The 25,799-nt window shown below is 39.0% G+C and overlaps 1 long non-coding RNA gene across 1 annotated transcript in view; it reads right to left on the reverse strand.

The window, feature by feature from the left end:
* The window catches only part of LOC130607773 (uncharacterized), a 45,201-nt gene extending 20,963 nt beyond the window's left edge, over positions 1-24,238 (reverse strand). The window contains exon 1 of the long non-coding RNA XR_008974350.1: positions 24,132-24,238. This is a non-coding gene — a long non-coding RNA (uncharacterized LOC130607773). The remainder of the gene's footprint in view (positions 1-24,131) is intronic.
* Positions 24,239-25,799: the final 1,561 nt, after the last annotated feature.

The raw sequence follows: 25,799 nt of genomic DNA on the forward strand, positions 1-25,799 counted from the left end.
AAATGACTGCTACTGCTGAACCCAGGACAGTATTGAATATACACTTTACATTATCATTATTCACAGAGAGATAAATATATGCCAATAACAGGCCCTGAAAAGACAGGTTTTTTTTAATTATAGACTCATAAAATAAATACAAATAATTAAGTACTTTGTTACTTATACAGTATGCTCTTTCATTTGCATGATATTTACCTAATACTAAGTAAAGGATGTATTGCAAGCTCTCAAAACAGATACATCCCTTATTGGGTAATTAATACTAATCTTGCAAACACATTAGCAACACAGAGAGTAACATCTATCTCAGGAGCTGTTACGGTCCTGTCTTGTACATCCTGTCTTAGTGCATGGATTAGTTCATGTTCCTTTGGAGATATGAGAACCTACAGGGTCAATCCTGATGCCATGCATAGGGGTCAAGTCTGCGGGACTTTTGAATGCAGCTCGAACTGTATATTTGAAGTGTATGCACAAGTGGGTGGGGGATGTACATAAAACCCACCCCTGCTACTTTGAATTACTTCAGTGTTTTCCATTGTATGTAGTTGGCGTTAGGAATAAGCAAACTAAGTCTTTCATTTTTTAAAGTTAATAGGAAAAAAAAACCCAGAACCCCCTTTTTAAAACTTTGCTTATTAAAGTAAACAAAAAGCATTGTTCAAGATACTTGATGTGTGTTTTGTTTTGTTTCTTTTTAAAGCCTCAAAAACCTTGCAAGTATGTTTTCCCTTAGATATGAGTATGTTTTCAGGTTGACCTCCAAAAATTACTTCCCTAAAGGGAGTGCTGACTGAAATGATTGTAACCATGATTTCACTGTAATAACTTAAGAATAGAGATGGTGCAGAAAGTGTGAGGGTTTTCATATACATTGCTTATAGCTTTTAATATTATCTTTGTGGCTATACAGTAAGACCCACCTGCTATATCTTTCATATGTATATTTCTATTTGGCCATCCACTCAGACTATATTATCCTGGTTCTGAGTGGGAAGTGAATGGTATCTCCTGCCAGCATTGCTCACACTGGCTGTGCAACACCCTCACAGAGCAACTGATGTTACCTGCTGCCTATGCCTGCAATAAGCTTCCTAGAAATATAAGAACAATTTTATGGCTGCAGAGAAGAATGTTTTGGGTAAAGACCATGTTTACAATTCTATTTGGAATTAATAAAGAAAACAGACTATACAGACAAAAAGAAAAGGTCCAGTGGCAGAGTATTGATTTGAAATTAAATGGATTCTGTTCAGGTAACCAAATTATCTCAAAAGTAAGCCAGGTCTGCATTCAAAGGCAAGTGAAAGCCCAAGTTATTGCAAATCCAGAACCACCTTCTGAGATCTGAAATACCAGGTTACTTCAAGCACTGAAATAAATATATGTACTTACAGTCCTGTTTTGTTTGAAACTTGGCTTATCACCTGTTCGCCAGGACAAGAAACACTCCTACATTGACTGACTGTATACAGCATCTTCTGATATAGCCTCTCTTAGAAATGAGCATTCCTTCAATTTTCATACTTTCCTCTTTATCTGCACTGTAAGAGCAGTGTTTGTAGAGGCACAAAAGGGAATATGATACGGATAGTCCAACTTTCATTACACTAGTGCCAATTCATGCAGGGGTGGGTTTCAGCTCATCATGGGAAAGTTAATGTAATTGTCTCAGAGCTTCATTAGCTGTCGGTCCTCCCCTCTGTGTCTGACATGTCAAAACCCAGAGACAAGCTGCTAATTTCTTGTTGAAAGCAGCCACAGTCTCTAGAGCTTGAAAAGATATAGAGGCTCCCTTTTTTTTTATGCTAACATACCTGACAAGTGCCAAGTGCTCTTACCTCTCTGTGAAATCAAAAATCAATAGGTTTTGTGGGTGCTCAGAGCTATCAAGTGTCTTTCTTAAAGCTAGAGACCATTGTGCTTCAGCTGGGCTGGGTTTTAGGGGGCTCTTGGCATCCATCTCCAACTCTGACACAAGCATGCAGTTTCACCTTAAGCAAGTCACTTAGCCTGCCTCTTCTTCAGGTTCTTGATCTCAAAACAGAGCCTGTAGCTTTTTGTACCTAACAGCTCTCTGGTGAAGATTCACTTCTGAACGTTGTTAATGTGTTCAGATTTTATTTGGTAGTTACTTTACAGACTAACATCACAAATAATATCTGGATCCTTAACATGTTCAAGTGCAGTTGTTTACATCACATCTATCTTGACTCCACATCTGGACAAGATTGAGGTCCTACTCAGCCCATGCTCTTATTTCCCCGAGACAGAAGATCAAGAGCATGCGCTGCAACACAACCACAATGTACAATGTATGTGGGTGCACCATGGAGCACATCTGTCCTAATACTGTGAGGTGAGATGCTGTGACATGCAACACAGTTTGTTTTCTCCTGAAGCTTGCCTTGTCAAAGACCTTAGCAGCTTTGTTACTCCAGGCATGGTGGATCCAGAGCAGTCCTTGGGGTAGTTCTGTGGAGGCTGTGGGTTCTGCCTACGTGGTTGCCTTCAGCAGCAACATGATAAGCAGCAACTTGTGGCACCATCACACCCTCCCACTCTGGGGATGACTAGAATGTGCAGTTGTCTTCCGTGTTTCCTAAACTAGTACATGATTTTATAGCCTGCACTGGTCCTGGACAGGCATACGAATCTCACACACTTACAAAGCAGGAAACCCTGGGAAATGCTAAACGTCCACAACTTAAGCAGAGTTGCTAGTGAATTTCAGTTCTCAGAATTGCATCTCGTCTTTAACTAAAGTATGAAGTATGCAGCCATTTTGCATTGAAAGAAGACTTTTGATTACTTTTTCTTTTTTTTTTTTCTTATAGGTGGCATTGGCTAAAACCATTATCTAAGCACACAGATATTTATAGAGTCTTTACAGTGATTGCTTTCTGCAGTTTTGTAACTGTTATTTTTAGCTCTCCATTTCTACAGCAAGACCTTTTGGCATCTTTGTGGAACGGGAGCAGTGTCCTGATTTAGCACAGATCCACGATACTGACACTGTATAACTGAAGGAAGGAAATAGCTCCCTCGATACGTACTCTTACTGTAAGCAGCATAGGGATACTTGCTGAGGTTCACTGAAGAGCAGAGACTGTAAGAAGTTGTCGAGTACAGTAGCTTTCCATCAGAGGACAAGGGTATAGAGGCTCCAAGGGAAACAGACAGCCTTTTTAATTCTCATAATGCTTACTATTCTTTGCTTCCAGATGAGCAAAGCAGCAAATATCAAGGAAAGGATGATTATTTGTATGCACAGCAATTGTTGGAATAAAAATCAGTTGCAGACCCCAGTGACTATTGCCAGACCTTGTTATGGTGGTAGAGATGTGAATGCACAGAAAGTAAATACAACTTAAAATTCAGGATACCCATCAGATTGTGACTCCAAATAGATCATTCTCCTTCCCAGAAATGACTGGAAAGCTTCCATGGGCAGTTCCCAGAGGTAGCAGGAGAGCAGGACCTGTAGAACTGTGCTTGTATAAGGAGCTGTATCATCAGCCCTGAGGTGCTGCTGGCATTTTGTTTGTTGTTAAGTAACACAAAAATCTATTGCAGAGAAAAAGAAAATGAGAACTCTGTATCACTGTAGATGCCAGTCTTGCATTAATAAAACAATAAATTAAATTAATAATTTATCCATGGCTGTTTTTACTTTCTGGGTGGCTTTGGGGTTTCTTTTTTTGAACACTAGTAGAAGGACATTTCCATTCAAACTGAACTGGAGTGAAATTACTTCTCCTATAGATAAAACATATTCAGATGAGTGGCATGCTTTCCCCACAAAGCTAACTGCAATCCCAATTAACACTTCTCAAAACTGATTTTATTTTTTTTCTCCTACTTCCTAATGAGGTTTTTTCCTCCCTGCTGTCTTGATACAAAGCTTTATGCCGTATGAGTGTGTTCATATGGTGCCTGAGTGCGTTATCTGACCTTGATTGGTGTTTTGGGAGCCAGTTAAATAGATTACATAGAGGTTACCTTGACAACTGTCTTTGCTGATTTAGCAATGCAGTTCATTCTTGGGCACAAGACTCTCAGCAACTGTGGAATTCCACTGACTTCATATTAATCATTAACACAATGTTCCGGGGAGGCTCTGCAGAGCTAGCAATAAGGACTGTATTGAAATTAATTTTTTTTACTGGGTAAATGTTATAGACCAAGATATGTTTACAATATGAAATGTTGTTCACAGTCATAAAATGAATATATATGTTCCTGCTTATTTTTTCTCTCACTTCTAGTTTCAACAATAATATTGGAATAATAAATCTCCTATCATGTCTGATGAAAAAAGATGGTAGTTTAAATGAAACTCTTTTCTTTAACATTGATCTTACACCATATCTTCTTTTAGGTCTATGCTGTAACCTCACAGGCATGACAGATAGTTAAATTCAGTGTGCAAAAGCCTATGAGCCTGGAATCTGATCTCTATTAACTTCAAGGAAATAGCTTCTGATTTACACTGCTGTTACATATCAGTCAGAATCTGGCCCTTGTCAGAAGATGTTTGAAGAAAAGACAGCCACTTCCTTTATCAAAACTGTTGTCCAAAATTGTTTACAATAGTCTTAAACATTAAAGATAGTATGTAATCAGGGCTTGGGGCTTTGTCTTTGAATTAGTCTTTCTTTCATGAGCCCAGCTCAACCAGAATTTTGCAGGAGGATGTCAAGGTTCTGGGGCTGTATTTTGCAAGAGACTGGAAACCTTGTGGAAATTAGATAAAGTTTTTTTTATGAATTAAATATGAAAATTAATAATGTAGTCAGAGCAGGGGCCACGCCACGTCTTTTTCTTCTGATACGATATTCAGTGTATCTTGTAATGTCTTGTTTGTCCTCCCCACTTTCCATCTGCAGTGCTGTACTGCAAATCCAGCTGGCTTTTGGGTTGAAAGTACATAACTGTGTCATACAAAATGTCACGTACACAGTCAGTGAGGAGCACAGTTGAGGTCTGTAGCACAAGTGGAGGGAGATTGTATGGAATTTATACATAGACTTATTAGCTAAATATTTTTGCTAGTGCTATCACGTAGTGCAATACTAAACTGTAAATTGCCATCGTTAGGTTACAGAGTTAGTGCATTACAAATAAGAGTCACTTGTATTTCCTAGAGCAGTTGTTTGCAAACTGAGAAAGACACAGTTAATTGTGGTGTCTTCAACTCCTGATTCTGAAGTTAATGTTTGCCCAGTTTGAGAAATATTTTCTTTCAACTTAAATTAAACTGAAGAGTAATTCCTCCCAGCCTTGTTCTTTCCTTCTTTTAGCGGTTTGGTGCTGGGCCAGTGCCACCAGCATGAGCCTGTATTTTGTTTCTGGTGAGGTCAGGACACACATTGCTAAGATGGGAGCTGCTGTGGACCCTGTGGCCACTGCAGCTGTTGATGGTTTTTCTTAGGTGTTTTCTGCAGAGAGCACTAGAAATAACTGAAACTTTTCCCTCAAGCAGTGTCTGGGAATGGTCTCGTGCTGCCTGCAGTCAGGAAGGACCTTTCACTTACTTCGGTGCAGAGGACTCCATTTGACCACTCAAAGAGGAAGCTCTATCTAAACAGATTCCAATTTTTTGGGAGGCAGGTATCTACTATCATTCTGTAAGTGGCTTAGTGAGGCATTATAGTTGCCTTTGTACTTCTGATTCGGCATGCCCAATGCTGCCTTGGCACACTGATAGTATTTGAGACAAAACATTGGAGGTATCAGCGGACAAGTCAGTAGAAACTGGGTTGTGTGGCTTACTGCACCCAAGTACCAGCCTTCCCTGATTCCCTTCAGCAGAGCTCTTTTGCAAGCCAAATTTAGGATTTCTTAGCATAAAAATACACAGGTCTGCAACTGCAGCCTACTTTTGGACATGTACCAAAGTATCTCTGATACAGTATATACTCACATTTATTTTTTTGCTGGTACAAGTGAGATCAGAATCAATCTGAAGCAGGCTGGTGTGGATTGCTGGAAGACTTTCAGAAGAATACCCAAATCTTTCACTGCAAGTGCAATTGCTTACAGACTGCATAAGGAAAGGGGCAAAATTTTGTTACTAGAGATTCTAATCTGTCACTTTAAAAGATAGTGAATGTTTCCAATATATGCTCCAGGGTGTTTCACAATTGGCAGAGCTGATTTATTTTGGAGGCCTGTAGCCCTGCAAGAATTCAAAAATAACATGCCTGGGGCCTCTGACTTTAAGTTACAGGGTTCAGATGATGGAGGTTTCCTTGACACGGTTTCTCTCTTATAATATCTGGGTTTGACTATTGAGCACAGGGGTTCCAATATTGTTCTGCCTGGAGAAGGGACATGGAATAGCCAAAGCATAAACAGAGAGAGGGTTGGTGGTGGGGTTTGTGGTTTTTTGTTTGTTTTTATTATTATTGCAACTAGAACAAGGCACAGGTTTATTCAAAAGAAGCTACAATCATGAAACATGTAGCTTTTGCATTTTGTAGGAATGGAATTTCCAAGTACGTTTGACTCATTTGAAAATCCAAGGATCAACAAAAGTCTTATTTTAGAGCAAGATCTATTGCAGACTGCTTTTAGCCCTATATAATTTTTACACCCATGTACTCATTCCGGCATGCTGTGACCTCAAGTGATCAGAATCAAACTCATTTCTCTCGTCTGCCATTCTAGCCCTGCAGGAAAAGCAGGGAGATATTTTTGTCCTTCCACAATAAATATCTCCTTGTTCACCTGCGAATCTTCTGCGTAAATCTGGTAACCCCATGCACTGAAATTGCCACATTCCAGCATTTATATAGAAAAAGGATTTTTCATAAATATCAAATTTTCACTGATAAATAAGAAAATGTAATCTGATGCAGAGTGTCTCTGCATATCAAAGTTTAATGACTAGTCAAGACAAACACAGGGGGTGCTCAAAGCTGTTGAACTATTGAAGTTATGCAAAGAGTTAAATAAGGCTTTCTCTGGGCTGATGAAGAAAATGGCTCTGGAAACTATTAATTCTTTTCCCACAGAATATTCCTGTGGTGTTAGGGCATGGTTCCTAATGGGCTTTGGACTAGAACAAAAGGCATGTTTAGATGCTGATGCTGAAGGCTGCTCTAACTTACGTTTGGGGACTGTCTTAGCAATTAGCTTGGGATCATGGGATTTCAAAAGTCACCTTTGCACCTTCTGTTTTGAGCTACAGTGTGCATTTTTATCTTGTATCCCACATCATACCAGGGCAGGTAACTGGAACAGTAATTTATTGTATTACTTTTCCTTACACACCAGTAAGTAGAAAATATTTTGTACCTTTCAGAGATTTATTCTTTTGAAATAACTTCAGAATTTAGGATTTGTACAATGTTTGTCTGGGAGAAGAACACCCTTGCAGGCTTTTGCCATTATATATATTTTTCTAAAGATCCTTAATGGAACAAGATAATTCCACCTGCGTGTCATCATTCAATGTAAGGGAAAAGTTGTCAACAGATTGTACAGGGAGATGAGCAGTCTGATTCCCTTCATATTAAAGTGAGATATATGTGTGCTATTTCCTTACATGTCACCTGGAAGGTTTCCCCTGAGTATTACCAAGTCATGCAATTAACGCTGCTGAATTCCCCAAGAGGGGCCGTGCTTCTAATTTTCTACTACACTAAGACTGCTTTCAGCCCCAGACTAGTTTCAGTACTGGCTAACAGTGGAGTACAGAAGACTAGAAAAACTAATGTATGTGTAGGTACAGCAACGGCTCTACCAAAGAAAGACAAAGCACTAGCTTAGAATAAAGAATGATTTCTCTGTCTCCCCTTTATTGTTTTCTCTTTTTTAAGTGGGTGGGGAAATGGGAAAGAAGAACCTCTTAGGTCAAGGCAGAAGACTTTGTAACATAGAATGACAAGGGATTGTGATAATGTACAGATTGACTGTGATAATGTACAGAGCACCTGCCTGAGGATAAGCAAACAGTTCACTTTTCAGTGCTTTCAAGTATGGTATGAGTAAAATAGCATGAGCAGAAGATTTTTTTGAACCTTATAGAAAAGGAAAAATACAAATCTTAAGAACAAACAAAATGGTATTTTATATCTTGTGATGGATTTTCTGTTTAACAGAAGTTGCGGCATGCAAATCAAACTGACCAAAATCAACCATGTCATTAACCACATTGCTGGATCCAAGACAAGAAGCATTTCTCCTAGTTTTTACCAGCTTATTCTTGAGCATAATTTTGTCTTCCAAGCAGTCCTGGGCTGCCCTGCACCTTGCTGATGGCAAAAGCACACAGCTTACCTCAGGAAACATGCTTGCAGTTAGTCCCTCACAGGCTTCTCTTTACTCTGCTGAAGATTCCAAATTCTAGGAAAAATTTGAAATTCAAGGAACTCAAAATTCCAGTTCAAGGAAAAATTTCCCTTTCAAGTCTGGGACTTCTTTCTACTAGTACAGGGGACCATTATCCAACTGTATATGGTTAAGCATGGAGAATAAGCTCTATATTGCTGTACTCAGTGGTCTTAAAGGTCTTCTCCAGCCTGAATGATTCTACAATTCTAAGCTTGCTGGTGTCCTGAGAGTTATTACTGATGACAGCCAGGCTCTGTCTTGATCCCACCGGAAATCTCTAACAAAATCCCTATTTATTTCCATTGCTGCACAAATTGGCTCATGTAATTATTTCAAGATTTATTTGATAATTCTAGGAATACTAGAAACATCTATATGCAAAGAAAATGTGTGTGTTTATGATTCTCCTCTCGGTTCTATTTTCTCTAGAATCAAAGTCCCTGTTCCCACTTCATGATGAATCTAAATCTTCATTTCAGCTTCACTCCTGTTAACACCATGGAGAATTCTCCGACAAGACAGATGTCTGCAGCTACCAGAAGCCCTAAATTGAACACCTAAAAATAGAAAGCTGCAGAATTTATAAATATTTTTGCAAATCAACCTTTTATAACTACCCTCCTTTCGTAGCAGTGGTGGTTAGCATTGAAATCCAAGTGTATTTCAGCAAAAGATAAAGCTGACCAAGCAGCCCAGGAAATTCTGCAGAGTTTTGCAAACTGCAGGAGGCCCAGGGAAGGAAATCACTGCATGCCAAATTTTCCCACTGATTTCTATTGTCTCTACTTATCATATGTAACATTAGGAATTCATTGTGGAGCGCTGTAACTTCCCCACAATTCTTACCTAGCTAATAGCCTGATTATGTTTTATGACTTTGTATTCTCATTCAACATAATTTACTCTTGAGTTAGAAAATATGACTGTCCCCAGAGAAACATCCAGCCCTTTGTTCTCTTTGCTCACAAATTAGTTTGGAGAAGGATCGCCTGGTAGTGTAGAAAACCTGAACTAGATCTGCTAAGATCTCTTCCTATTCAGATTTGCTTTCTGTTGCTGGAGGCTACTCTTGATATTTATTTGGAATGAAATAGTGTTCGTCCCCTTAACAAAGAGGTGGTTGGTTCCATTCAGGACTTCCATGAACCTCAGACAGTGTTTATATAATGTGTATTCAAAACATGACAGCTATTTCTTAACATCATGTAGTTTCTCTGACCATGGGCTGGGCTTCTGTTTTATCAATCAGAGGGCTTCTGTTAACCTGGCATCTTTTGTTGTTCTTTCACATATTTCTCTGTGTAGTCATTTCCTTACCTGCCTAAGTAAATATGATTTTGAAGAGTCAAAACTGCAGAATTCTTCCTGCAATAAATTCCTTCAGCTTTTCTTCCAAAGACTCACTCCTGTCCCCCTTTCTCACACCTCAGATTTGGATACACCCATATAACTCTTGACAAAAGCCAATGCTCCCTTCTCTGTTTCCCTGATGCCAGCATATGGACAATACTGTGGAGTCCAAGAGCAGGTCGCTGTAGAAAATTTCCATTTATATCTGATGGCTCAGTAACCCTCCATCTGGGGACTTCTCTCCTCTCTTGTGTATTCCATAATCTGTTTCTGGTTTCATGTTGCTACTAGAGTGATCTGTAACAGATAGGAACAAAGTCAGGCAACTCTTTTTGAAGTTACTCATCCCTGAGTACTTTTTACTTTCAGGAGAGGTCTTTGCTGTTGAATACTTCTCTGAAGGTTGATCTGTACTACCAAGACTTTGCCAGGGAAGACAAACCAGTAAAAGCTTCTTGAGAAGGATCAAGTTCTGGGTATAAAAACTGCCACTCCTGCTAACCAGGATTCTCTCATTGGATAAGCCATCCTCCACAAAATTTCTTTTGCTGTTATAAATAGTGCCAGCCCAGGTGATTTCCTTCCAAAGCTATTTTGGCAGAATGCTGCCTATGCAATGCTTTGTAGGCTAAACCGATCCTTTATAGGGGATTATTTTTGAACTAGGTGAATTCTCTCTATTTGGAAATGTAACTTGGGTCATACCAAGGCCTTTGGCATAACCTGAAGGAGTGGGAAGATGACAGGAGGAAGGAAAAAGGAACCTGTGCTGAACTTAAATCCTAGGCGCTGCAGACAATAAAGCCCCTACAAGACCTCAGTCTGACTAATGTAAGTAACTCACGTATATGTATCAACTATCACCAGAGTATTGTGAGCATTGCCAGTACTTATCCTTCCTCTGCTGTGCATTGAAGTCATCATGGACAAGACATAGGTATTTTCATAGTAGGTACAATGTTTCTGCAGCCCTTTGAAAATGCACCTATTTACACAGCTGACAACCTAGTCCACAGGTCACTAAATGCTATTTATAATTTTATTTTGTTCCTAGACTGACAGTAGAAATAACACTGATGCACAGGTCAGTATGTATCAATGCTGCTGACATAGCCTTAAGGGGGTTTTGTTTAATTTCTATTTTTCCCCTATCCCCAGAGAATCTCCTTTACAGCTTTATTTTTTGTTAAAGTTTCTTTAATCAGATCGGCACATTCGCACTCTCATAAGTTTGTTATTTTATGTATCTCTCAATTTCTTTAGCTTTATTAATCACTGTGGTACTCGAAGTTGCTAGCATGAAAAATGCACTGTAAGAATAAATAATCATTATTATCAAAGTGCTTTCAGAAAAATGATCTGTAGGATTAAATCCTTATTAGAGCAGCATTATTAGTCATGATTCTTATTACTATTACATATTAATTAGTAGTACCAAGATAGTGCAGCTTTCAGAATTATCTGTCCTGAAGTCAGTTAAATGTGAAAGTTTAAATTTTCAATGGATTTAGTGGTTTAGGGCATGATAGTGGGATTATAGTTAATATTATTTATTCAGTTCAGTACTTGTGAAGAGCTGATGATGTGCTCAGTGCTGTGCACAGCAGAACTTGCTGTCTCCAGCATACTTTGAGAAATGGAAAGGAAATAGTTGCATTAAAATGGGCCCTTTTTTTTAACTTAATGCTGGGATCCAGGAGTTCAATATTGTTTATAGCTCTGCCATTTCCTGTGTCTATTAAATTTTGTGCTTTGTCATATATTTAATCTTTCTCTGCCTTAGTTAATTGATGTGCATAAAGTATGTTAAATTAATTAACCTGTGTAAAGAATTTTGAATTACAGGTATATAAAAATGGAGCATTTTTTACCTCACCTGAGAGGAGGCTCTAGTTTCCATGGATTGCCATAGCATATGGCTGTGTATTTTGTATTTTTTCATAGATGTGTTACCTGTTTGGTTAATGTAACTGTGAGGTGACATGATGGGCAGATTGTGTACAGCATATTTCTCTCTTTTTCTTTCATCTGAAATGATACTATCATTCCTTCCCTTTGATGCAGTAACCTAGTCAAGCTTCAAGAGACATAGGATGAGAAAAGACTGACAAATAAAATATTGTTATGGCAGGTGTCATGAGATGGTGCTGTTATATAATGTCTTCCAAGTTGTTTTTTTCCACCTTATTATGTGAGAAAACGTTCAGTCTTGGGAAGATATGCTGTGTTTGTAAATTCTTTTTTACAAGGTCTTGGATAGAGAAACTAAAAGAAATACTTTGTTTTGTTGCCTCAGCCCCTGGATGGTGTTATTCTGGAGACAGTCCCTCCCCAATAGACAGGCATTAGTATTTGGCTAAATTCCTGAACAAAGTCGTTGTTCTGCTGTTGCCATCTCTTCGAGGTCTAATTTTGCTTGTTGCCTTCCCTCTTTAGGTCATGCCTCAAATTTATTATCCCCGGCTTTTAAAAGCAAAGGCTCTGCATAAAATACAGAAATCCAACTTGGGCACAGACTATACCTGCAAAGCAGGAGGCAGGCTGGGTACTGAAAAATGGCTCCCAGGAGCCAGCATAGTGAAAGGGAATTAGTGAGGGAGCTGCAAGCAGATGCCCTGGGAAAGCAGCCTTTCAGTCTGGCCTCTGAGTGCAGAGGTGTCACCTGGGATGCTGACATTCCTCTTGAAGGTACGTACTCAAAAGAAGTTGACTGTTCCCTACCAAGTGAGGGAGAGACTATTTCTTTTTTCTTCTGCTATTTGGGCATTTTCTATGAATTGGGAAGCTAAACATCCCTCTGCCAAATCTGGAGTATGGAGTTAAATGTAGGTACCCATTCTTCAGAAAGGCTTTTTGAGCCCTGTGGGCTCTTCCAGTCTCTCATGGTGACACTGCTCCAATTTACATACCAGTAAAATACCAGCGGTTGAAAGAATTGCCTGATGATGTGTTCCAGCTTTGTCCTCTGCCATGCAAGTGATGTAGCCATTGGTTCACAGGATCTTCCTGTCATAACTTTTCTGTCTTAAAAAGAGCCCAACACTTAAGAGATGGAAGAGATCCGAGTGAGGCAGAGTAGGGTCTGAAATGCTGATCACCTAGATCACAGGCAAATAATGTAGCCCCTAGAACATTATTTTTAGTACATGTTTACAAGGTATCTACTAAATTGGTCTATTTTGGTTAGTAAATAGAAGACCCTAAAGTCTGCTGTGCTGAGTAATCTGGTCTATATGCTTGTCATTACTATGCCATGGGGGGCTTGACATATTATGGACAAAATGGGTCTTCCTTTAAGAGCACCAAACTCTTCTTTTATTCAGCAGCATTTTTGGACATAGAAGGAATGCAAGAGCTGGCTGCTGAGAACAGCAACTAGTCATTTTGAGCAGTCTGAACTTTTTGCTTGGCTGCCCTATTTAAAATGGGTACCAGTGGAGCAATAGATTGGCATCTGATGTTAGAAAAAATCCTCCGCACTTAAGTGATACAGCAGCAAAGTGATTTTTGTAAATCTCTGGAATTAATAACTACAGCTATTTGAGAAGAGAAACAGTATCATTCATACTGAAAAATATTCTCTTCCCTCCCACAGGGGAAGCCTGTGTAGGTGTGGAGCTGTAGTCTGGGAAATTAAAAAATGCAAATTAAAAAATGCAAATGTAAAAGAGAGGCATTGCTTGCTGCAGTGCTCTGAGGGTTTTCTTGAATAGCAGCAAATTAAAGGAATGCTATGTAATCAAAGTTTATATCAAGCCTGTGAAAGAAAAGCACCATTATCTCTAAATATAGTGATAGTACTCTCTGCTCCTGATCTTTTACATTGTGTACATATTACCAGTAAATTACAAGGATACTGTATTATAGTTTTCAACAAGTCCTCAATGAAAATGCACATTACCTTTTTATATGCCACTTTATTCTGTTGTATTAAAATGGTATGATTAGGTAGGAAATGGTAGTTGGGCTACTTTTTTTTTCAACCCAGTTCCTTCAAGTTTCTTCATTTCCCTTTGCTACTTCCCAACTGCAGCTGTTCACCTCTACTGTTAATAAAGTTCAATCACATAAACTGCACTGATTGTATGTAAGTTTAGGTAGTAGATATGTTCTGTCTTTCATATCCCCTCTCAACTTATCCATATGCAATCTACACACCTTTTCTCCACACCAATTTTTTTGTGGTCCCATTTGCAATATTTCCCACAAAAAAAAACAAGACAGGCCATCAAGGGAAAAATAAATGCACATATTATCTGTTCAGTATTTCAAGGTAAGCACAACACATTATGGGAAGGAATGTAAGCCACATGGCTACTTAAGAACTTCCCAGCATAAGGGTACCCTGGGCAATGTCCAAATGGTTTGGCAGAATACAGAGTGGGCAATGTGGCTGCGAGAAAAAATCAGGTAAATGGTGTATCATCATGACATCCAGGTAACCTGTTGGTCTCCAGGTCAATATGTAACTGGTTTGGAGAGTGGTGAGATCGTTGCCAACTAAAATGAAAAATAAGCTGAGATGGTAATTACAAGAAGCCTCACTTCCTCCAACAGAACTAGTTGGGCACAACTAAGAACAGAGGCACAACCATAAACCATGTATTTGGGTATTTCACCAAAGGTAAGTTAATGCTATTTAAGTTTTGATTCTTTTGAAGAGCTTTATTACATTATGCTATGATGATTTCTCAAGTTTCACTATTTTTTTTGTGATTCTTGGTATTCTTCTTTGACAGAAAACTCACTGGGGGCAGAGATTCGTACGTAACTATCTCTGGGCTCCTGCAGAGATTAGGGTGAAAGTCAAACATAAATGGAAGTTTCATGGAGCCTTCTTTCCTCAAAAGTTTCAAGGGAAGCTCACAACCACAGCAGGCCTTAACACAAATGCTTGTGATGAGTGAATTCAGAGTCTTTGGGCTGAAAAGGCACCTGCAGCCTGAGCTGTACACAGAATGCGGGTCTGTGGATTTGGCAGGTTGAACAAATGAAGACTTCAGCAGAATCTCTAGGCGCTTGAAAAAACTAGGCCAAGCACACCCAGGTAGATAGGCACTGAATAAAATATCTTTTTAGACCCTCAGTTTAATTAAAATAAAGCGTAACTACCCTATTGTGACACCAGTAGAGTTTACAATTCTTTCCTCATTTATTTAATCAGTTGAAACAGATAAATCAACAAAGAGTCTCGCAAAGTCTTCTAGATTAAGAGATGAAACTCAGGTAGCCTTCACCAAACATGTTAATAAAACAGAATTAGCAAAATCCCCCGAATACCTCTATGGATGAAATATACTAAAGCAGTTTGAAAACAGCTCTTAACAATAGTTGTAACTAGCATATATTTTTAATTTAATACTGTAATGTAGAACACGCTGCTTACTGCACTTTCTCATTAGACAGTGGATATTTGAATAAAATTCAGGCCTGGATTGAGATACCCTGCAGTAGAAAATAGGTGGCATTTTCAGCAGCTGTTATCAGATGATGCGGTGAGGTGAGCAAAGATTCCTCCAGGGCTTCTTCTTGAGCTACATCATATTTCAGTGACTTTCCCTTTCTCTTGGTCTGTCAAAGAGGGAAGAAAACCCAGAATTGTGTTTGGGGTGTAAAACACTCAGGACTATGAATATCACTTATGATGTGATCTTTACTACCCCTGAGTGATGGGGAAGTGAATTTCTCCAATCCCAAATCAATTGCTGGAAAGAACAATCATCATCACTGTTTCTGTACTCACATACTGTATCTTAACAGACTTTTGTAACCAGCCTAGCTCTGCTTCCAGAGTGTCAGTTTATTAGAAAAGAACTTGTTTCCATGATCATTATCCCAACTACTTCACAGTACAACACATGAAATGCACTTCTCCTTTGACATTTTAATAGTAAATGGAGATGGCCACTCAGATTTTACAACCGTCAATGTCTCTGCGGTGTGCATTTAGTAGCCTTGAATCATTTCCAAATTGTCTGACTTTAGCTTCTCGTATGATTCCATTACTCTCAAATTCCAATACCATCATAAAAGCTGCTGTAACACCAGGGGTCCTCAAAAGGTCTTTGTCCGATTCACCTAACATTATCAAAGTGCTTGTAACTGGATATTTATGTTATATTCCTAACTTTAGTCTATTTTTAATGCAACTGGCACTGGGAAAAGATGGGAAATTTCTCAAGGTCTTAAAAGGATCTAATGTAACTTTTCTTTTGAGTCTTCTGTTCTTTTCACATTGGCTCTTGCTCCCAACAGCTAGAGTCGAGTTCTGCTAACAGTAGTTACTGGTTTTATGGGTGTCAGTATTTGTTGTTCTGCAGCCTTTAAAACTGCTAAAGAAGTTACTGAAGTCATTATCATTTCTGAGGGGCAACACAGGCAAAACAAATTGAGGTGTCAAGCTTGTCATTTTTAAACCAACTAAATCATATCTTCCTGCCCTGACATCATTGAAATTACCCATGTTTCCTGTATTTTAGTGCCTTGTTTATTTCAGGAATGCCTGGCTCGTGTTTCTTGCTAAAAGCGATGTGCTGAAGCACATCAGCAGGCATTGAAGCAAGCTTGCATTGAAGCACCTATTTGGTGAAAGGATTGAAGAACTTCTGCCTCTAAAGCTATTAATCTTGTAATTCCCGAACACAGAAATCAATAATGTTTTGGAAAGTCAAATTGTTCATAACAGAAATGTGGGTGGTATCAGTGCAGAAAAAAACATATTTACTGGAAAATGCAGACAAATGTATGTATTTATTTGGTATTGGGTGGCATGTATCAGAAGTGTAACAAATATCTCTAGCAAGAATACAAAGAAATTTTTGTAAAAGCTTGCTTGACCAATGAAAGGGGAAAACAGATCTAAAACCAGAAGGACTGTAAGAAATAATAATCAAATACACATAGTAACTAGAGCTGGGCTACAGTCCATAACCTTTTCTTTCAAATGTGGATTGAAATATTTCCAAATATCAATTAATCCCTAATCTACCATGCATTTCCTAGTTGCTTCCTGTGCATTATTAATGGACTGGTCACCCTGAGATGAAGGTAGGAAGTAAAAGCAATTAAATTCCTCTCCCATCCCTGCAGATACAATTGACCCAGAGGATTCAGCTAGAAGTAAAAATGAAAAAGGTCCAAAAAAGAATAAACATACCCTTCTTGCCTGAGCCAGACTGTGTAGGTTTAAGAAGCAGCATGCAAGAGCAACAGCAAGCTCCCTTTATATGAAACATCAAATTCTAAGATCCAGGGCTGATCAAGGAAAAGAGCAGGTGCCCACTCTGATTTTCTCCTGGTGTTGTTCTGTGCTGAATGAATACTTTGAGCCAGAACTCCAGACACTGATTCTTTTTTTTCAGTGTAGAAAAGAAAATCCCATCTGTCTCTTGAGAGGTATTGATCCCATTTGAATTTGAAGAAACAATTTTAACTTCATGTTTTTGTGCAGGGTGATGGCCACAGAATTCAGTAAGGCTTCTGACTGTATAATGTGGTTAACTCTGGTTTGAGAGGGATACAGTCATCCTAGCCTGCAATTATCATACAGATCAGTCAGCAAGGATAACAAGGAGAGCTCTGTGGCTGCTGTTTGCACTCCAGTGTTAAAGATTTGTGTTTGTTTCCACAGTGTTGTAATGCCAAGGTGAAAGTCTATCCTTTTGCCCTGTTCAGCATCACTGGAGATAACATATTAAGCTGAAATAGGCATCTTTCCAAATCACGCCGATGATCGTTCTTCTTAAGAAAAGTCTTCTATCTTAACAAAGATTATGTTACCAAATTCAGGGTGTAGGAAGAACTAACCGGTAAGGGAAGAAGGAGGAAAACACTGACAGTGCCTACATAGCACAGGGAAGAAAGTGAAAGGAGCATCATGCAATTTTACTGATGCAGAGGGTCAGTTCTAGATGTCTGTGAATGAGGTCCTTGGCTATACCCACCCCATATGTGACTGGAAGTATTGCCTCACTATTTCTTCTCCCACTATTTCTTTCTTGGTCTTTTAGAGCCAAAAAAGTCTTTGGGAGCACACTGGCTCAGTTGAATGGCAGGGAGAAGAGAGAAAAGTTAGAAGAAAACATGAGCTAGACTTCCTTTTGTGCTTGAGATCTAGTAAGACAGCTGGGCTTTCTTATGATAAGAAGTCTCAGAGGGATGGCAACAGGAACACAAGAGTTAGAAACAGAACCAGTGGCACTGCCAAAAGAGATCCTTGATTTTCTTGAACCATTATTTTGCTGGCCATGATAAAAGTTTTGACATCAATATATGGTTTTCTGAATCTGTGCTGGTCTCAGGTGGGTCTGTCACACATACAGCCTGCTCTTCTGGATGATTCTTTTTGAATTTTTTGAATTGAAAACAAATTCATTTGATTTGTTTTCAAATGAGCACCCAGCAGTTTGCACAGGAGCCCAAGGTCTGCATGAAAAGGAATCTTTCAAATACAGTCATTGTGGGACAGATAAATCTAGAAACTTAAAGGTTAGGAAAAGCAAGGGTTTAGGGTTGTTGTAGGACTCAGACAGGGAAATTGTCACAGGATAGAGGAGGAGACTGAAGTCCAAAGCAAAACCAGGGAGGAGTAGAGCTGGGGAGGGGTAAAGTGAAGGAAGAAAGTTCCTGGAAAGCAGCCAGGGCTTTGCTGAGCTACTGGCTTTCCACATTGTCACATTTATTTCTTTTGTTACAGTTTATACCTACTAGAAAAAGACATTTTGAGTTAACTAACATTGGCATTTCTTTTCCATTTTGTCATTGTATGTATTTTTCCAGAACAATTTATGATACAAAGGGCAAGGTTTTATGAACAAATTAGTTTCTGCATAAAGACATCAATTACTTGGCTTCATTTAATGGGACTTCATTAGCTCTTTTGGGATATCCAGATGTTGCCATTAAGATACACAGTGAGTGAACTAAATACAGCTCTCCTTGACATGAAATCCTGATGCCATCAGGAAAGCTCCATGAATAGAAATGAGAGCTGACTCATGGTAAAAGGGTGAGCTGGGCTCACAGTGGAGTAGTTTAGTATGACTGGAATGACTGGAAATAGGAGGTGTTTGAGTTGCATTGTAATTAAGAATGGCAATGGAAACAGGGAGTGCAGAAAGATGGGCTAATGGCTGAGACTGAAGTGACCGTAAAACCACAGGCAGGGTGCAAATTGGTATTGTCATAAAATGCTCAAACAGAATGATATCAGATACTGAAAACTATGCTTACATGGCAGCAAAGTAAGAACTGAAAAAAGCCATGGAATATGAGATTTGGTTGATCCTGTGCCTTTTAATGAGATCATTGTGTCTGTTCTTCATAACAGCATAAATTAAGAAGAAACTGTACACTCTAATTTTGAATTTCTGTGTTTCTCAAACTGTTTCTATAGCGATTTTTTTTTCTCTTTTTTTGTTTTAAAAGGACAAAAAGAAATTGAGATCATGTTATATTCTAATCACTTGTCAAAATCCCCTTTCATAAATCATAGCTGTTTAATGTTAAAGAATCCTTTTTATGCATATACAGCACTATGTTTTACTCTTCTATGATTTAAAACTGATTTTATTAATATTAGCAAAAATGTTCTCACAGACAGACTAAACTCTTGTGCTGTAACTCATATCCCAGCTAATTATGGCTTAGCTGTAAAGCTATAAGCCCTTGAAAAACAAGATTTATAAGAGAAGTATTGACACAGTCTTAACTATAGCTACGTGAATGGAGCCACTGTAATATTGTTTGGAAATAGTGTTCTAAAAGGGAATCTTTTATGAAAAGAGATGCCAGCTGTTCACTTTGGAAACATTTATTTCATTGGCTCATGGTAAAATTGGCTGTGGAAGATATTATTCTGAAACACAGCAACTTCTTAGTTTCATTACAACCTGCAGTCACTGAGAAAGACATGATGCCTGTGAGCTGTGAAAAAGGATTGTCACCATGTCTTTTGCTTATATCACTTTTCAAGAAACATATACATTTTCTTAGAGTAATCTAGGCTGGACATCTAGTATCCCCTGCTCAAAGCAGGAGAAAACACATGATAGACCATTTTTATTTCATTTCTGAAACAAAGATTTTCTTTCTATTTTAAAGAAAGGAGGCTTAAGAAATCTTGCTTTTTAAAGATATTTTTTGGCTTTTGGCAATGATTTGCCAGACAAGAACTTCTTACTTTGATGGGAGGAGGCAGAAGCCTACAAGCATGGCTAGAACCTCCTGCCAAACCCAGCTGTGCTACACAGTTCAGGATCACACATGAAGAGGTGGCTTTAACCACAAGAACCCAAAATCTGAAGGTAGAGATAAGAAAAATACGAGAGAAAAGTCTGTCCTTTTGACTGGCTCACGATGATCTGCAACATGGAGTCTCATTTCGGAGTCAAAAAGGTTGCTGGTCTAAGAATAAGATCCACAGTCTGGGAGTGCTGGCAGGAGAGATGCTACAGCTGAAGATGCTGCTCCAGTGGTATTTTTCTATAGAGAACCTAACAGGAAATAGCTGTCCACCCTCAATAGTAAGCTCTGTCATGAGTCTCTTGTACATCAAACGGAGCTTGTTCATCTCACAGCATCCCCTTGTCCCACAACTAAAGGATAGGTATTGAGTTGTATAACTCTATGTGTGCCCTCATACACCTGGGTATGATGTCCTGAAACTATATCTTATATGTACTATATTATATTCTATATATCTTATGTCCTATGATAGATCGTATTTTAATGATGCAGTGCTTTGGAGATGCAGGGGAGGAAAGAACTTGTGTTTACCTGAGTTATTTTTCTTTAACACATGGCACAGCACTGACACAGACCAGTGTGCATTCATTCCTTACTGCTGCATCAACTTGTCCTTGAATAGTGCTGATAAACTTCTCCTACTGGCCAGAGTCTGCTGCTATTACTGACTACAGCCTCTATCCTCTGCCATGTCATTGAACTTCCATCACCATTGGCTTCATTAGCAATTACTGTTTTGGTGAAAAAAAAAAAAGCTATGCCACATAATATGGGATGACCTGAGGCCATTATGAAACCGAACGTTCCCATAAGGATTATTTAGCCATAATATCTCAAAGTGCTGAGAAAATATCCTTTGTCTCAGGTCATGTAACCAATGTGGCTGTTAAATGTTAAAAGCAGTTATATAACTGGCATTTAAAATGTTTTATTGAAAACCCATAATGCTACTGTAACTAAAATGACCTTTAGCAGAGTAAAACACATCACACCTTAAAATGGGATTTGATTAAAATATCAAATGTTATAATGTGCTCATGGCTGTACTTGGACCATCCTGTCATACCAACCACAGAAGCAGATGCACACTAGCTTTGGCTTATGAATGTTAGTTTCAGCTTAAACTTATAACCTAGTTACATTAAAAAGAATGATTGTTACAAACTTTTAAACATGCCTGCAAATATTTGACATATAAGCACTTTATTACTGGTATTTTTTTATGAACACCTGGTATCTTCAAGGCAGATGTTCCCAAACAGCATTTGATCTAGGGAGAGTTGACTGATCAGAGGATTCTTGCTGGCTTCTTGTCTCTTCCCATGCTATGATTAGATCTTTCCAAGAAATAAAAAACACATCCATTAATCTGCACTGTCATAGAAGAAACCACAGAATGCAAGAAAGTAGAGAGGTAGTTTTACATGCTAATACAAAACAAGATAGCCATGAAAGTCTTTTTTCTCTTAAGAGACTGCTCGTACTAGAAGCAATGTTAAAGGCCTCACAGAGCAAATGTACATGTAAAATATATTAAATGTCACGTACAAGTCATATACTGCTGATGTCTGGAGTTCTGAGACACAAACCCATCTGAATAGTGAGAGTGGAAATGCTTTTGAACTCAGGATAACAGAGCTAGGAGTAGAGCAGATACACAAGGTGGGGGCAGAAAGTAAAAAATTCCCTGAATGACAATGGAAATGAGAGATACTCTAGAAACCAGGTAAATGCTCTCACTGAGTCTGTCTGGCCCACTGAGAAAGATAATCCTTTTTTCACTTTCAGGTACTCTGAAGAGGGGTAGGTCAAAAAAACCCCACTCCAACCTATGGGAGTGAAAGATCTTTTTATCTTTCTACCTGCTTACCTGTCTATGGCTCTTTCCCCACAACTTCATGAGCACTGGTCATTCCAAACAGATTATTATCTTCATTATTTTACAGCTAAGAAGTTGAGTCATATAGGAATAAAGCAAGGTGTCCAAGATCACCAGGAAAGCCTGTGATAGATAGAATCAGGAGCTGAACAGAGTCCTTGACACATACTTTCATTACATAAATACTCTCTGCACCCCATACTCCACCCTCAGTGCCTATGCAAATATCTCACCTATATAGACCTGATATCTGCAGGATGGGCAAGACTTCTGTTGTATACAGGATTATCTGGAGCAGGATTCAGGATCCAAGAGGATGAATGTATTACCAAAGAAGATGATTTGCTGATAATGTGAATGTGTTCATAAGTGAACTGAAGTGTGTGACCAAAACAGACATACAGCTTTGAAAAGTTTATACAGAGATACTGGAAAAAAAGTTTATCAGAGATGCTAAGGAAACAATGGACTGCTAACAAAGCTTTATGATAAAAAAATAGATTTAATAACATTCCTATATCTATTCATACCTTCAAAACTCACCTCTACCACAACAAGCTTATAAGATGCAGCCTTTTAAATACATTGATGGACATCTACCAGTTGAACATTCAAGGCTTCAATTTAGCAACAACTGTGACAAATTAGGGAGGACCCTGTAGGGAAGCACAGCTTTTGAGGCTTATTAGGTACTGTGTGGGAAAGAGGCTGCAGGTGTGCAAAGGTGAGGGAAAGGCTGGATAAGAGGAAGAGCTTAGGGGCTATAAGTAATCCAGAGTATTGAAGGAGTTTGGAATGGCAAAGAAGAGAGAGAGCACAAGGTGAGTAAGAAACTCCAGTAAAAGAAACATTGTACTGCAAGTTGTTTGAGAAGGGAAGTGATGCTTCAGGTACCAGGTTGTTTCTCTGTAGCTTGCATCTGACTGTGAATAGCGTGGAGGTTGGCTGTATGAGTTATTGCTAGAGTTGGCGCTGTTATTACTAGAGCTGCAATGCATAGAAGGGGGGGTTATCTTTGGAGCTGCTGGGGTGCCTTAAGAAAATATTTCCAAGTTGCAGGAAGTTGAGTCCTGTTAAATATGCTTAAAAACATAGAGAAGGTTCTGGTGTTGAATCTCTGGAAATTAAAACCAGCCCAGTGCAAGAAAGAGGGAAACATAGGAGAGGCTGAAAATAACTACTTGTGAGGGTCATACTGAAGAGTTAGATCAGCTTTTGTGTTCACTCAGACCAGGACCTGTCTGACAAACAGTTTGATTTTGCAAAGTGAGAACAATGGAATCATGCATGCAAAAACTGATTCTTTGTGGAGCGGAATGTTGCCTCTTGACCAACAGGAAAAGGCAGATGTAGGGAGTGTGGAATAAATGATAATTAAAACTGGTATGTATGAGCAAGAAGAAATAGAAAGAGAAAGGGAACAAGCAGAAACAATAATATCCCTCAATAAACAGCTCAAAAAGTCCCTGGATAAAATAGCAGGTATAAGGGTGGTGGCTTCTGTATGTATGAGGTGCTCAGTTACAGTTGAGATATGAGCTAGGTTGTAGTATGTTACCCATTTTGGTGTCTTTGTGATCATCTTTAAGGTCCTTTCCAATCCTAACCATTCAACAGCTCTATAAATGAGTAACAACAAAAGAGGAACAAAATACATCTAAGAAATGTCAGTGTGGAGCTGGGGAACCCAGCAGCTTTCCCATGGAACTTCTCCTAAAAGGAAAATGTGAAATAACCCAGAGAACAGTAAATCCTTATAAATGCTTATACACAAAACTTCACTCTCTGATGTGCACTTCAATCCCCCTCCACTACAGGGCCCTAGGGTGGAGCTGGCAATTTATCTACAATTGCCTGGGAGGGAGGAGTTCACAGCTGAAGGGGCTCTGTGGATTATAAATTTAGTAAACAAAGTGGGAAGTCAGAGAGCTGGTAATGAAGGAAGTGCCAATAGTTAAAGCTATAACCGTCAGAACTCTAGGGCAGATAATCGACACCTACATGGCAATTCTCGATTCAATAAATGAAGCTACCAGAGTTGCCTACCAATGCTGTTGAGCTGTGATTGCAACTGGCAGCATCATGTAGCTGTGACAACCAGATGAAAGGGGGGGGGGGGGGGGAGAGAAAGAGAAATGCATATATGTTTCCTGTCTTAGTTACTGAAGGAGTCTGGGGGATGGAGCCCCACATTTGAAAGCTGCAGAGACAGCATACAGTCCATTTTGGATACTCCTCATCAACACCCCAGGGATCTGCACACACATACACACACACACACAAAAGGATTAGACAAAGGAACTTTTTTTCCTACCATGAAAGTGGCACCAGAACCATATTCCTTCTGCTCCTTAAATAATGCAGTCCAAGTACACATACAGAACCTGGAGGCATGGCTAGCCTCGGTTCTAGCCACCAGTGTGGAATTCTGCACTGCAATGTTCACATGCTCAAATTTTGCCATAGCAACCTCCCCATCACATTTAATACACTGAGACATCCCTCCTCTTGCCTGTTTAAAGAGCCCTTGTTAAGTGGTTTTGCTGTATTTTAGATGCCAAGATGTCGGGAAGATTGATGGAAGGGTGCACAATCAAACTTGCAAGGCGAGCCTAGCATCTAGCTCATTATGTAAGAGAATTAGCAAGGCAGTTCTTTTGACATGACAGTCCATTATGGCGGCTGTCAATCATACCTCAGCATATGCTTTTTTGTACTCTGCAGTGATTTATTTTTTTTTTCCTTAAAGAAAGGTTGTTCCAGTCCTGTTCATCAATAAGGCAGAATGTAAATGCTTTGTGTTCATGAACAGTAGCTAATGCAGATCTCGATGGGCAGTGCTTTCTCCACAGTAATCGCTGGGTGAACATATTATTATGCATGCATGTGTAATCCTTACTCATGTGGCTCTTTGTCCCAGTTATATGTGCACAGAGGCTTGAATCTGCTATTGCTTCTCATCTGTCTAGTTGTTCTGGTCCTTTCTTAGGAGATAGTTGGTGCTTTGGATGTTCTGGTACAGAAAGTCTAGGTTTACTACCTGAGGAAAATCCATCTAGAAGGGCTGTGTATTTATTCAATCCTGCTTTAGGAGAGGCAAGAAAACCTTGCACCAAGAGTTGTCATAAAATGACAATGATACCGGAGTAATATAACTTTTCATAACAATACTTCCATATAATGAGCTAAGCCTAGAAGATGGTTCAGTGTTGTAGTGGTTGGTTAAGTGGGGAAATAAAGGCATGGGGAATCTCAAGTTTCTGACTCTAGTTTTATATCCTTCCTGAAGTATCCTACAACTGAGCTATCTCCAATTAGAAAGGAACTGAGATGGAAAGGAAACAATTTCTAAGGAAGTCTCTTTTCATCTCCAAAACAACATCTGAGAGGGGGGAGGGGGAAATAGAAGGACAGATTGCCTTTGAAAAATAAAGAAGTTCATCTGTAAAGCCACATCTTGACTGGTCTGCTCATTTTAGAGAGATGATAACTGGCAGTAATGCATACAAGGGAGCCTGGGAAATTAACATCTATCAAACAATAGCACATTTGCAAACATAGAATATGTGTTGAGGTAGCATTATCTTTTCATGTTATTTTTAAGAAAAATATCCTCTGCATTACAAGGCAACTCTTGTAAATTTCACCTAAAATCTGTATTTGATTCATACATGTAGATCAAGCAGCATAGTTGAGACTAGATGCACACTTTACTAAATGTGGTTACATTTATGGTTACAAACAGATAAGTTGGAAAAGAAGCTTCTTTCCCACACATCCATCTTTCTGCCACTCCTTTCTTAGTATCTGTCTCTCTTCTGCCCATGTAAAGCTAGAATCTTCTGGGGCAACATGAAAAACAACTACAAACACAAAGCTGCAGCAATGGGAAAGAGGTAGCACATCTATGCTAGTAAAGATGAACCTCCAGCAGGAGGTTAGTTGGCTGGGAAATCAAGGTTCAACACAGTAAAATGCTTTT

Source organism: Pezoporus wallicus, unplaced genomic scaffold (genome assembly GCF_028554395.1).
Source record: "Pezoporus wallicus isolate ANWC-B61680 ecotype Strahan unplaced genomic scaffold, APGP_CSIRO_Pwel_v1 scaffold_6445, whole genome shotgun sequence".
NCBI lineage: Eukaryota > Metazoa > Chordata > Aves > Psittaciformes > Psittacidae > Pezoporus > Pezoporus wallicus.